This window comes from Nicotiana tabacum, chromosome 3, assembly GCF_000715075.1.
Source record: "Nicotiana tabacum cultivar K326 chromosome 3, ASM71507v2, whole genome shotgun sequence".
In the NCBI taxonomy this organism is placed as follows: Eukaryota; Viridiplantae; Streptophyta; class Magnoliopsida; order Solanales; family Solanaceae; genus Nicotiana; species Nicotiana tabacum.
Genome location: NC_134082.1, coordinates 97983063 through 97998055, shown reverse-complemented (window position 1 = coordinate 97998055; position 14993 = coordinate 97983063). Strand labels below are relative to the sequence as shown.

The window sequence follows — 14993 nt, the reverse complement described above, 5'->3', positions numbered from 1 at the left end:
CGACAAACTGCACCAACCCGATAATCTGAGTCAAACCGAGAAAAAAAATCCGACTATGGTTTGGTTTGATTTGGTTTGGTGCTGGGAAAAAAAACCCGACCATAATTGGTTAGGTTTGGTTTTTTGAAACCAAACCAACCCGACATTACATATATAGAAATTTTAGATATATTTAATATATAAATATACTTATTGTGATGTAATTTATAAATATTTCTTTAAAAATTTCATAATTTTATCTTTTAAGGTATTATTTTGTCACGACCCAAACTGAAGGGCCATGACTAGCACCCGACCACACTTGCCGAGCACCAGCGTACATTTCATCTAACCTTCATTATTATCTTTTAAGGCTGACGAGATCAATATAAATGGTAGACCTAGATCATGGACAACCAACAATAAAATATGACGGCATGAACATACATAGCAGGGGATGACCAGACAATCAAGAAACTACGTATAAGGTATGAGCTACATCGCTACTATGAAAGAATATACAACAAAAACTAGCCGACAAGGCATACCAAACTATACATGAGCCGACACCTGTCTATGAGCCTCTAAAAGAACATAAGTGTTGCAACATAGCCGGAACAGGGCCCCAACATATCCATAATGTCTATAACAAAAATTGCATACCAAGACCAAGGCAAGTCCGGAGAAGGGATCTCGCCAATCACCGCTGAACTGGACAGTCTACTGTGGTGGGGGAGCTGCACTTGCCTGTCTATCAGGACCTGCAGCACGACATGCAGCGTCCACAAATAAAAGGACGTCAGTACGAATAAAGTACTGAGTATGTAAGGCAAGGAACCATAAATGCGATCAGTAATGTAAGCAAGGATAGAGAATATACAACCTGTAACATCTTAGTACCTCTGAGGGCTACTTACATGAAATGCATGATACATATGTATAAATACATAAACCTTTAAAGCATTCGCCTCTGTGGGCATCATTATCATCATATCGTACCCGGCCATAATAGGCTCGGTAGAATCGTACCCGGCCACGTGGAGCTCGGTAAAACCCAACTGATCAGTGGTTGCACAATAGGTGCCGTACACGGCCAACTATAGCGTGGCTCGGTAGAGTAAAATAGATACATATATATAATGCATGCTCGACTCATGGAATCACATTCTAAACCTTTCGGAGTGACGTAAGGTTGGTATCCTCTGTACACGTTATTAGGACTAAGTCTTCACTATGAACCTTATAAGAATCATGAAGTACCTACAACATTGATAACATAAGACTAAGAGAAGCAACATTAACATCAATCGTTCCATAAGAGGGAAAACAAGGTAAGTACTACTAGCTTCTAAGAGTAGAGTATCTTGGAAGATCGTTCATTACATTATGTACAATTGGAATCGTGCAAAAGAAGAAAAGGGATAGTCTCACATACCTTGTATACACTGCCCCAATCTCAAGCTATGCAATTGTCAAAACTCCTTAGTCTACAATAAGAGAAACGATACTATCGTTATCATTTAAGCGTCATAACTATTATGTATCGACCACGACCTATTTTACGATGAAACGGACAGCACCTCCCCTATATATATGACCTCACACCATTCAAAACAATCACCAAACAGCCCAAACAAAATCAATAATAAACATATTGAGCCTCCCAAAATAGTCCACACACAGCCTAATCACTCCATACATACGACGACCACCGTAGTCGTGTCAAACAACCTGGAAATGTTACGAATAACTATCAGCCCATAACCCTACATATATATATGATGTTTCTCCACACCCTTCCTCCTCCAAAACTCCACAAGATTGTAGTAAAATACGCAGCCCAACAACAACGCAAAACAGTCCACAAAACAATAACATTACTTCCAAGCCTTTCGATATATATTTCACAAGTTCTAGCTTCAATGGCTTAGCTGCAACTTGGATAATCTTAAATACATATAGAGTAAAAGGTTACTTACCTTTATACAGAAATAACAACTCCAATTTGATCTTAAATTTCCATGAAATATCCCTCCAATGCTGCCACAACAACAAAAAAGCGAAACTAGCGATCAATTAGTGTTTTTCAGCACTAGAATCACTTTAGAAGGCTTGAAATCACCTAGGATTGATATTAAGAACATGAGGGAGTATTTACAGAACATAAACCCTTTAAAACAACCTCCCACACGAGCTGGAACGACACAAAAATGAGCAACAACAAGAAGAACAAGAGACTTACTAGCGCCACGGAATTCCCGACACTTGATTTGTGTTGTTTGCCCTTTTTTGGGTCTTGAATCTTGAGAGAACCTTGAGAGGATGTTCCTAGGGTTCTAAGGTCTGAAAATAGTGTAAATAAATGACTTAAAACGGGTTGGAGTCATCCTATATAGGTCCAAATATCTTAAACCGACTTAGTGGGCCCCATAGAGAGGTGCTTGGCGCAGTCTCGCAAAAACGCGAATATCTCTCTACTGCGAGATCATATCGATGAACGGTTTAATGCGTTGAAAACTAGACTCCTAGATATTTAATTTGGTTTGTATATCACCCCGTAATTCCTTGTAAATTATGAGAAAAGATTAGAAACATTTGACCCAATGTTTAAGTAAAATTATGAACCTAAGTTGCGACAACTTTTGTCGACTTTTGTTTCATAACTCGTTTGACTTCAAGACTTATGATACGGATATTATATGATTAAAATACCTTAATAAATGACCTCTTGAGTGTATTAAGCACCGCTAGATTACCTGAAAATACGAGTTACAACATCCTTGATTCGTTTAACTTCTAATACTGGTTAATCACCCTTATACACTCTTGTATCACTTAAGACCAATAGGATTGACTTCTTATCATCTAAAAGATAATTCCTTCTTGGATTTTTGTTAACTAATATATGGCATGAACTAACACATGTGGATATGGGTTGTAACACCCTCCCCCCTTAGGAACATTCGTCCTCGAATGTAAGGGTTTATGGGGAGTTTAAATCATCGTGGATTCCAATGGAAATTTCCGATCAATTTTCCCCTATAAAATGGTCACTAGCAAAACTTGCATGTAATTAAGCCCAACATATGGCTTCACAAGGCTACACAAAGCATTATGCGTATTTACATTATCTACATATCATCATTTTGTATTAAGGAGGAGTATTCTCAAATTATTGCTTACCTCATAGAGCCGTTTCACCTTCCAATGTATCCTGTCTTCCACCAGCATCCTTGTTATCTTCATTCTGGAATAAGTAAGGGTATTTAGACTTCATCTCCTCTTCTGCTTCCCATGTCATTTCTTCCATATTTTTGTTCCTCCATAATACTTTGACGGAAGCTACATCTTTTGTTCTCAGCTTGCGGACTTGCCGATCTAATATCGCCACTGGCACTTCTTCATATGATAGGTCCTCTGTAACTTGTACATCTTTGATAGGGACGACTCGAGAAGGGTCTCCAATACATTTTCTCAACATAGATACATGGAATACCGGGTGGACAAATTCCAATTCGGATGGCAATTCTAACTCATAAGCAACCTATCCAATCCGTCGAAGAATTTTATACGACCCGATATACCTTGGACTCAGCTTACCTTTCTTCCAAAAAATCATAATACCCTTCATTTGTGAGATCCTCAGGAAAACCCAATCACCAACCTCAAACTCTAGATCACGACGTCGGACATCAGAATAAGATTTTTGCCTGCTTTGTGCCGTCCTCAATCGCTCCTGTATCACTTTCACCTTCTTAATAGCTTGGTGAATCAAATCTGGCCCATATAATTCTGTTTCACCGACTTCGAACCATCCAACTGGTGATCTACATCTCCTCCCGTATAGTGCCTCGTATGGGGCAATTTTAATACTGGAATGGTAGCTATTGTTATAGGCGAATTCTATGAGTGGAAGATGATCATCCCAATTCCCCTTAAAATCTAGAACACATGCTCGTAGCATATCTTCCAGTGTCTGAATGGTACGTTCAGCCTGTCCGTCAGTCTGCGGATGAAATGCAGTGCTGAGATTTACCTGTGTGCCTAAACCCTTCTGGAAAGACCTCCAAAAGTTAGTCGTAAATTGAGCTCCTCGGTCTGATATAATAGATATGGGCACACCATGAAGCCTAACAATCTCCTTGATATACAACTTTGCATAATCTTCAGCTGTGTAAGTTGTCTTCACTGGCAGAAAATGGGCACATTTTGTAAGTCGATCAATTATCACCCAGATGGAGTCAAACTTATGATAAGAGCGAGGTAATCCAATAATTAAGTCCATATTAATCACCTCCCACTTCCAGGTCGGAATCTCTATATTTTGAAGCAATCCACCGGGTTTCTGATGTTCTATCTTTACTTGTTGACAATTGGGACACTGGGCTACAAATTCTGCAATAGACTTCTTCATATTATCCCACCAATACTGCTCCTTGACATCATGATACATCTTTGTCGAGCCGGGATGGATGGAATATCGGGATTGATGAATCTCATTCATAATCTTCTCTCGCAACCCTGCCACATTAGGCACACACAATCGGCTCTGGTATCTCAGTGCCCCATCTTTTCTGATCCCAAAAGCCATACTTTTACACTGTTGAATGCTTTCTCTTAATCGTACTAAGATAGAATCTTCATATTGTCGTGCTTTTACCTCGGCTACCAAAGATGATTCTGATGTATTCTGTACAGTAACACCTCCGTCATCAAAGTCTAACAATCTGATTCTCATATTGGCTAGCTGATGAAGCTCTTTAATCAACCCCCATCTACCTGCCTCAATATGTACTAAGCTTCCCATTGATTTACGGCTGAGAGCGTCTACCACAACATTGGCTTTACCGGGATGATACAATATCTCGACGTCATAGTCTTTCAATAATTCAAGCCACCTACGCTGCCTCAAATTCAACTCTTTCTGCTTGAAGATGTATTGTAAACTCTTGTGATCTGTGTAGATGTCAACATGGACGCCGTATAAGTAGTGCCACCATATCTTCAAAGCATATATTACTGCAGCCAATTCCAAATCATGGGTTGGATAATTCTTTTCATGCTTATTCAATTGTCTTGATGCATAAGCAATCACATTCCCATGCTGCATCAATACGCACCCCAAACCTATACCTGAGGCATCACAATATACCACATAATCTTCTGTTCCTTCAGGAAGAGTGAGCACTGGTGCAGATGTCAATCGATTCTTCAGCTCCTGAAAACTATGTTCACAAGTGTCAGACCACTGGAATTTGGTAGCTTTTTGTGTTAACTTAGTCAATGGTGATGATATAGAGGAAAATCCTTCTACAAACCGCCTATAATATCCTGCTAGCCCTAGGAAGCTGCGGACTTCTGATGGTGTTGTAGGTCTCGGCCAATTCTTTACTGCATCGATCTTCTGAGTGTCGACACTAATACCCTCATCAGATATCACATGGCCAAGGAATGCTACTGAGTTCAGCCAGAATTCACATTTGGAGAGCTTAGCATATAACTTACGATCCTGAAGCATCTGTAATACTATCCGCAAGTGGCCCGCATGTTCCGCCTCCGAACGAGAATACACTAGAATGTCATCAATGAATACAATCACGAACACATCAAGATAGGGCCTGAATATAGTATTCATGAGATCCATAAAAGCTGCTGGGGCATTTGTTAGCCCGAACGACATCACTAAGAACTCAAAGTGCCCATATCTTGTCCGGAAGGCCGTCTTAGGAATATCCTTCTCCCTAACCCTCACCTGATGATACTCTGAACGTAAATCAATCTTAGAGAAATACTTGGCACCCTGGAGTTGGTCAAACAGGTCATCAATTCTTGGAAGTGGATACTTGTTCTTTATAGTAGACTTATTCAACTGTCGATAGTCGATACACATCCGTAACGACCCGTCTTTCTTCCGCACGAATAGGACTGGTGCACCCCAAGGTGAAGTGCTAGGCCTAATAAAGCCCTTATCCAGCAAGTCCTTCAACTGCACCTTCAACTCTCGCAACTCTGCCGGGGCCATTTTATATGGAGGAATAGAGATCGGTTGAGTGTCAGGCAACACATCAATGCTAAACTCAATCTCCCTTTCAGGAGGAAGGCCTAGGAGTTCATCTGGGAAAACATTTGGGAATTCGTTGACCACAGGGATTGATTGTAAAGTAGGCGGTTTCGCCTCCGCATCCCTAACGCGAACGAGATGATAAATGTAACCTTTTGAGATCATTTTCCTTGCCTTAAGATAGGAAATAAACCTACCTTTCGGTGTAGCAATGTTCCCTTTCCATTCAATGACGGGTTCACCCAGAAATTGGAACCTAACCATCTTCGTATGACAGTCAACATTTGCATAGCACGAGGCCAACCAGTCCATTCCCATTATCACATCAAAATCAACCATTTCTAACTCAAATAAATTTGCCGAGGTTTGACGACTACAAATCATCACAGTTCAACCTCTATATACCCTTCTAGCAATCACAGAATCTCCTATCGGAGTAGATACCACGAGGGGTTTACTTATCAATTCAGGTTCAATGCCAAACTTATTAGCCGCAAAGGGTGTAACATAGGATAATGTAGATCCCGGATCAATCAACGCATATACATCATAAGAAAACACAGATATAATACCTGTAACAACATCTGGAGACGACTCGAGATCCTGTCGACCTACTAGAGCATAGGTTTGATTTTGAGCACCACTCGAACTCGGCACTGCACCTCTACCCCTACCACGACCTGTCAACTACTGAAAACCCCGTGCTGGAGGTCGAACTGATGAGGAAGAACCAGACACATATCCAGTCGGCTGAGCCATACCATCACCTCCTCTATTAGGACACTCCCGCATCATATGGCCAGGCTGCCTGCACGAATAGCATGCATCAGAACCTCGACGACACAGTCCAAAGTGGGCCTTGTCGCACTAATCACAATGTGGTGTTGGGGGTCTCATCTGACTAGTATCCATGTGATATTGCGAGCCAGATGCTCGCGAACTCTGACCTGGACCAGAATAGGATCGATCATATCGAGGCCTCTGAAACTGTGGAGGAGCACTAGCTACAGGTGGCGCCGAACTCCTCGAAAACTGTGGCCTGATGCGGCCTCTGAAGTCATCAAAATACCCTGCAAATCTCGCCCTCTTATGCTGGCCTCTATCCTGCTCCCTAACTGCCCTCTGCTGGCGCTTACGATCCTCTAGGGTCTGGGCATAAGCTTGAATACGGGAAATATCCATGCCCTCCACCAAGGAGGCTGTCGTACACTCATTTATCAGATGTGGTCCCAACCCATTCACGAACATATGCACCCTATCACTCATCTCGGCCACCATATGGGGAGCATACCTTGCCAAAGAATCAAACTGCATACTGTACTCTCGCACACTCATATTACCTTGTCTAAGGTTCAAGAACTTATCACCTCTAGCTCGTCGTATCTCAACTGGAAAGTAGTGACGAAAAAAGGCCTCAAAAAATTCCTTCCACACAGCTGGAGGATGGTTCGGACCCCTGGATCTCTCCCAACTATCATACTAGAGAACCGCTAAATCCCGTAGCCGATAAGAAGCCAACTCTACTGCCTCTGTATCACTAACATGCATAACCCGAAGTGTACGATGAACCTGGTCAATAAAAGTCTGTGGGTCCTCCTTGGGGTCTGATCCGGTAAACACTGGAGGGTCTAAATTAATAAAATCACGAACTCTTGTACTAACTGGTTTCTCAGCAGCACCTGTATTCTACCTCTGATCCTGAGCAGCTACCAAGCTAGTCAATAACTGCAAAGCACTCCGCATATCCTGGTCTAGACTGCCAGACGGAGGAACTGGAGGTGCTGGGTGCCTTCTAATATCCTCTGGAGGAGATGGAGTAGATGAGTTATGAGAGGGCATTTCACTTTGAGCCTCACTTTGTCCTGCTCTGACTTGGGGCACCTGACTGGTACCCTCTCCCGCTGCTGTATCAAGCCGTCTACTAATAGTTTGCTTCCTAGTCGAAGGCATCACTGGAAAAAAACAAGGTGAATATTAGAGACGAACACTTACGACTCAACTCTACGCACGATCTAGATTCAGGAAGAAGGTAACAACCCTAGATGTCATGTAGCCTCCTGATTATAAATGTGGCACGCTACACATCCATAATCAAGACTCTACTAGACACGGCTCATAGACAACCCCTAGGACAGACTTGCTCTGATACCAAGTTTGTCACGACCCAAACTGAAGGTCATGACTAGCACCCGACCACACTTGCCGAGCACCAACGTACATTTCATCTAACCTTCATTATTATCTTTTAAGGCTGACGAGATCAATATAAATGGTAGACCTAGATCATGGACAACCAGCAATAAAATATGACGGCATGAACATACATAGCAGGGGATGACCAGACAATCAAGAAACTACGTATAAGGTATGAGCTACCACGCTACTATGAAAGACTATACAACAAAAACTAGCCGACAAGGCATACCAAACTATACATGAGCCGACACCTGTCTATGAGCCTCTAAAAGAACATAAGTGTTGCAACATAGCCGGAACAGGGCCCCGACATACCCATAATGTCTATAACAAAAATTGCATACCAAGACCAAGGCAAGTCCGGAGAAGGGATCTCGCCAATCACCGCTGAACTGGACAGTCTACTGTGGTGGGGGAGCTGCACTTGCCTGTCTATCAGGACCTGCAGCACGACATGCAGCGTCCACAAATAAAAGGACGTCAGTACGAATAAAGTACTGAGTATGTAAGGCAAGGAACCATAAATGCGATCAGCAATGTAAGCAAGGATAGAGAATATACAACCTGTAACATCTTAGTACCTCTGAGGGCTACTTACATGAAATACATGATACATATGTATAAATACATAAACCTTTAAAGCATTCGCCTCTGTGGGCATCATTATCATCATATCGTACCCGGCCATAATAGGCTCGGTAGAATCGTACCCGGCCACATGGAGCTCGGTAAAACCCAACTGATCAGTGGTTGCACAATAGGTGCCGTACCCGGCCAACTATAGCGTGGCTCGGTAGAGTAAAATAGATACATATATATAATGCATGCTCGACTCATGGAATCACATTCTAAACCTTTCGGAGTGACGTAAGGTCGGTATCCTCTGTACACGTTATTAGGACTAACTCTTCACTATGAACCTTATAAGAATCAGGAAGTACCAACAACATTGATAACATAAGACTAAGAGAAGCAACATTAACATCAATCGTTCCATAAGAGGGAAAACAATGTAAGTACTGCTAGCTTCTAAGAGTAGAGTATCTTGGAAGATCGTTCATTACATTATGTATAATTGGAGTCGTGCAAAAGAAGAAAAGGGATAGTCTCACATACCTTGTATATACTGCCCCAATCTCAAGCTATGCAATTGTCAAAACTCCCTTGTCTACAATAAGAGAAACGATACTATCGTTATCATTTAAGCGTCATAACTATTATGTATCGACCACAACCTATTTTACGATGAAACGGACAGCACCTCCCCTATATATATGACCTCACACCATTCAAAACAATCACCAAACAGCCCAAACAACATCAATAATAAACATATTGAGCCTCCCAAAATAGTCCACACACAGCCTAATCACTCCATACATACGACGACCACCGTAGTCGTGTCAAACAACCTGGAAATGTTACGAATAACTATCAGCCCATAACCCTACATATATATATGATGTTTCTACACACCCTTCCTCCTCCAAAACTCCACAAGATAGTAGTAAAATACGCAGCCCAACAACAACGCAAAACAGTCCACAAAACAATAACATTACTTCCAAGCCTTTCGATATATATTTCACAAGTTCTAGCTTCAATGGCTTAGCTGCAACTTGGATAATCTTAAATACATATAGAGTAAGATGTTCCTTACCTTTATACAGAAATAACAACTCCAATTTGACCTTAAATTTCCATGAAATATCCCTCCAATGCTGCCACAACAACAAAAAAGCGAAACTAGCGATCAATTAGTGTTTTTCGGCACTAGAATCACTTTAGAAGGCTTGAAATCACCTAGGATTGATATTAAGAACATGAGGGAGTATTTACAGAACATAAACCCTTTAAAACAACCTCCCACACGAGCTGGAACGACACAAAAATGAGCAACAACAAGAAGAACAAGAGACTTACTAGCGCCACGGAATTCCCGACACTTGATTTGTGTTGTTTGCCCTTTTTGGGTCTTGAATCTTGAGAGAACCTTGAGAGGATGTTCCTAGGGTTCTAAGGTCTGAAAATAGTGAAAAGAAATGACTTAAAACGGGTTGGAGTCATCCTATATAGGTCCAAATATCTTAAACCGACTTAGTGGGCCCCATAGAGAGGTGCTTGGCGCAGTCTCGCGAAAACGCGAATATCTCTCTACTCCGAGATCGTATCGATGAACGGTTTAATGCGTTGGAAACTAGACTCCTAGATATTTAATTTGGTTGGTATATCACCCCGTAATTCCTTGTAAATTATGAGAAAAGATTAGAAACATTTGACCCAATGTTTAAGTAAAATTATGAACCTAAGTTGCGACAACTTTTGTCGACTTTTGTTTCATAACTCGTTTGACTTCAAGACTTATGATACGGATATTATATGATTAAAATACCTTAATAAATGACCTCTTGAGTGTATTGAGCACCGCTAGATTACCTGAAAATACGAGTTACAACATCCTTGATTCATTTAACTTCTAATACTGGTTAATCACCCTTATACACTCTTGTATCACTTAAGACCAATAGGATTGACTTCTTATCATCTAAAAGATAATTCCTTCTTGGATTTTTGTTAACTAATATATGGCATGAACTAACACATGTGGATATGGGTTGTAACATATTTCAAAGTTGGACTTTGAACTTTTGAATGTTCCAATAAGTTTTATAGCCATTAACATTAGTAAATTAAATAATGCTAACAAAAACTCAAACCAAAATCAAATCAGTATTAATGCTAACAAAAGACATTCAATTCAATACTACGAACAAGAATGTATTGAATATCTATTTTTTGTTTAGCAATAATTTAGATAAAAATGCATAACCTATTTTTATTTTTTCTTTAGCATTTAGTCATGTAATTAATATTCCCTTATCAGTCTATTTATTTTAGCATGACTTAGTACTTTTAGATTATGTTTATTTTTTTTATGGCTTTTTAATTAGCAATATTTATATTACATAGTTTTATTGTCTTTATTATTGAATATTTTAGGATAATGACATGACACATCTCATATTTTGTATTATTTTCTTGAAAAATACTTTATATAGTTGTATCTTACTAGGATTAAAGAAATATTTTGAGCACAATTTATATGTTTTGTTCTACGAAGATTTTAACGGAAAAAATTCCATAAAAAAAACCAAAAAACCGAGAAAGCCCGAGAAAAATCGAGTGAAAAACCTGAGTTTTATTGGTTTGGTTTGGTCTTTAGATTTAATAACCCGACACAATTGATTTGGTTTGGTAATTGTAAAATTCGAACCAACCCGACCTATGTACACCCCTACCTAAGTTCATTTGTCAGTCTTCAAAACCAACCTTTACTTGGGCCAACAACAACAAATCGCCAGGCTCACTCGTCATACCAATGTCACCTTCAATATTGTCATTAGAATCCTTAGAGGAAAAATCATTGTAGTGATTATATAAGCGAGTCAAAATATCGCCACATATTCAAACTTTATTCTTCCCAACAAAGGACAATATGCAATGGAAAGAAATAGGCTCAACCTAACATATTTCTGCACTCCTTATACGAGAAATAGGCTCAATTTGTTCACCTATCCCATTTTATACAATCAAGTTCAAAATATGAGCATTACATCTAACATATAAAAACTCATTTCCAAGTATTCCCCCTTTCCAGTCATCAATAAGCACCTTCAAATGCTTAATGACAACATCATTAGCAGTTGCATTATCTAGGGTCACCATAAACAAGTTCTCAATGCCCCAACCTAATAAACATTCCTCAATACTCTTAGTTATAGTCTCACCCTTGCGATCTGGTGTTTGGAAAAAGTTTAGAATTTTCTTTTGCGGATTCCATTGATCATTAATCCAATGTGCAGTGACAATCATATAAGTGAAATTTTGAAGTGATGTCCATATATCACTAGTAAGACATACACGATGGTTCTTAATAAGCTCTTTAAGCTTTTTCTTTCTCTTCTTGATAAATCTTCAAACAATGTCGAGCAACAGTTACACAAGAAGATAATTCAAAATTTGGCAAAGATTTAGCCACTAATTTCTTAAATTCTTCTCCCTCAACAACTCTAAACGGTTTCTCATCAATATCTGTAAATTTGGCAATGGCCCTCATAATATCATCCATATTATACACCACCATTTCTGTAGAACCCAAACCACCTGCTAGCCAGCCTTCTTTGGTAGGTTTTAGTGTGGATTGTCTCTTATCAATGAACCTAAAGGGGGACTTGTGGCATTTCACATTTATGTGTGTCCATAATGTCGTAGTCTCATTGATGCTTTCGGCCACAAAGGTTGTAGAACAATAATTGCATTTTGCCCTACATTTACCTTCTTTAGCAATAAATTTGGAGAAATGATCCTAAATCTTAGACGTCTCTCTACTAGTATTCCCAAATTTAGAAAGTACTAGAGGAATTGTTCTTTTTTATTTTTAGGAGGAGTGTGTCAATAAGGAGTGCCTTTACCTTGCTTTTGAGATATCACTGGCATAGTTGGAGGAACATTAATAATCATCTCCACATCCGGTGCAGAATGTGTAGTTTCTATCCGAAAAGAGAGTTACTGCACATGATAAAAAATTTGTAATCTTAAAGCAATAGTTATTAGCTTTCTGATACAAAACTAAATGAAAAATATTAACCAACAAAGAAAATTTGGAAACAGAAGGCAAAACAGAACACCATTTGTCCTATTTGAGCAAATTCAATGATCATCACAATGAGCTCTAGCACAGAAACAACAAATAAATGATACCTCAATCACTGAACTATTAAATGAAGTAGGTTTAAACTAAGTTCAACACTTAAATTCCTTTTAGATTAATGCTGAATTTTCTACATAATGGGGAACAATACATAATTCTTGAGCTCCTCTGTACTCAACAAACTAAACACACCAGATGTGTTTGACACTAAATGATTTAATGTAGAGCTTTTTAACAAGCATATGATGGTAAAAATAAAGCCTTTGCAACAGCAAATTAAAGATGAAGACCACAATTTAGACAATATGAAAAGGTAACCCCACAATTATGAATAGGTAAAATAGGCAAAATCTTTGTGTTCCTCAATAACTAAATAAGCAAAAGGAATATACAGATACAAATACTAGTACTATAGCTTAAGAGAGAAAAGTTGATACCTCAAATGATAACACCAGAAACTTTTCCCCACATATAGATGATCAATACCATTTACAAATATGAATATATACCTCGAGTTATAAACGGAAAGCATCCATATATACCTACATATGCAAATAAGTGGCTATTAACTCCTATATAAGTTAGCAAGAAATCAAAGAATTCAATCGAGCCAATAGTTTGTGTTTGAACTTTATGAGTTCGGGTTCGAATATATACCACAACTCATTTGATTCACTAAGTTTGAACTCTTTCATAACCTACTTAGTGCATTTGAACACATGTAGAGGGTATGAACTAAAGTTACTCAGTTTGGATGAACCTAATATTCTATACTACATCTGCCCTTGTTTGTTAAGGAGGTTCAAGATAATAGTGCTTGGAGGAAAGATAGATCTTTTACGTGTATTTAAATGGAAAAGAGTACCTACTTCTAAAGTTAGAAAAACCCAGAAGCCCTTACAAAAAGAATTATAGATAAAGGATGCAAATTGTTGTTCTAGTTCATTGAATCAATTGCAGCTTACTAGTTAATACATTCTGGTTGTTAACATATTAAAGAACGATACAAACTTACCCCAAATCAAGATGAGTTGATTCGAAATTAAACTAAGTTAGGGCGAATTAAACTTGAATCGAACGAACTAAACTTGAATTGAAAGGAAGAACTCAAGATGTGCGGTTGTAGGGTTTCCCTTTCTCAACTTTGGAAGTGAACGAAAGTTTGCTCTCTCAATTTTGGAAGTGAACGAAAGTTTGGAAGTGAACTAAAGAGTGCTCGCTCAACTTTAGAAGGGGATTTGCATCTATACCCGATTTTTGGGTCAAGTTTTAACTTATACCCGTTTTGCAAAAAAAAAAAAAATTGCAAGCGTACCCATTTTTCGCGTAAACTTCAGGCATACGGGCCTGAAGTAGCAAAGGCAATCACACAAACTTCAGCATTCTAGTAAACGGGCCTGAAGTTATTTGTAATTGCTGAACTTAAGCATTTTACTAGCTGAAGTTTTGTTCCCTATTTCCTGAACTTAGTATGTTTTAGCTGAAGTTTTGCCCTGGATTCAATGTTTTATCGTAAAGCTTTTTCAAAAACTTCAACAGAAGTTGCTGAAGTTATTTAGTTCATTTGTAAAAACTTCAGCATTAAATAAGCTGAAGTTTTGTCCTGGATACATTAGTTTTGTCATAAAGCTTTTTCAGAAACTTCAGCAGAAGATGTTGAAGTTATTTAGTTTATTTGTAAAAACTTTAGCACTAAATAAGCTAAAGTTTTGTCCTAGATTCATTAGTTTTGTCATAAAGCTTTTTCAAAAACTTCAGCAGAAGATGCTGAAGTTATTTAGTTCATTTGTAAAAACTTCAGTACTAAATAAGCATAAGTTTTGTCCTGGATTCATTAGTTTTTCATAAAGCTTTTTCAAAATTTTCAGCAGAAAATACTGAAGCTATTTAGTTCATTTGTAAAAACTTCAACAATAAATAAGGTGAAGTTTTCATCCTACAGTCGTACTAGCTGAAGTTTCAAAGCTTCAGCATAATAGTTCAACTTTCAAAGCTTAGTGTAAGAATTGCATCAATAAAGCCGCAATCAGCTTGTTGTTTGATATT

At 38.8% G+C, this 14993-nt stretch overlaps 2 long non-coding RNA genes across 2 annotated transcripts; both read right to left on the bottom strand.

Moving 5' to 3' along the window:
• Nucleotides 1-418: 418 nt before the first annotated feature.
• LOC142174912 (uncharacterized) lies at nt 419-2142 on the bottom strand. Its single transcript, XR_012704005.1, has 3 exons — nt 1959-2142; nt 1415-1466; nt 419-740 (listed from the first exon to the last, which is right to left on the bottom strand). It is a non-coding gene; the product is annotated as an uncharacterized LOC142174912 (long non-coding RNA).
• Nucleotides 2143-8468: 6326 nt separating this feature from the next.
• On the bottom strand, nt 8469-14154 carry LOC107805928 (uncharacterized). Its single transcript, XR_012703996.1, has 4 exons — nt 13963-14154; nt 13385-13489; nt 12709-12805; nt 8469-8678 (listed from the first exon to the last, which is right to left on the bottom strand). It is a non-coding gene; the product is annotated as an uncharacterized LOC107805928 (long non-coding RNA).
• Nucleotides 14155-14993: the final 839 nt, after the last annotated feature.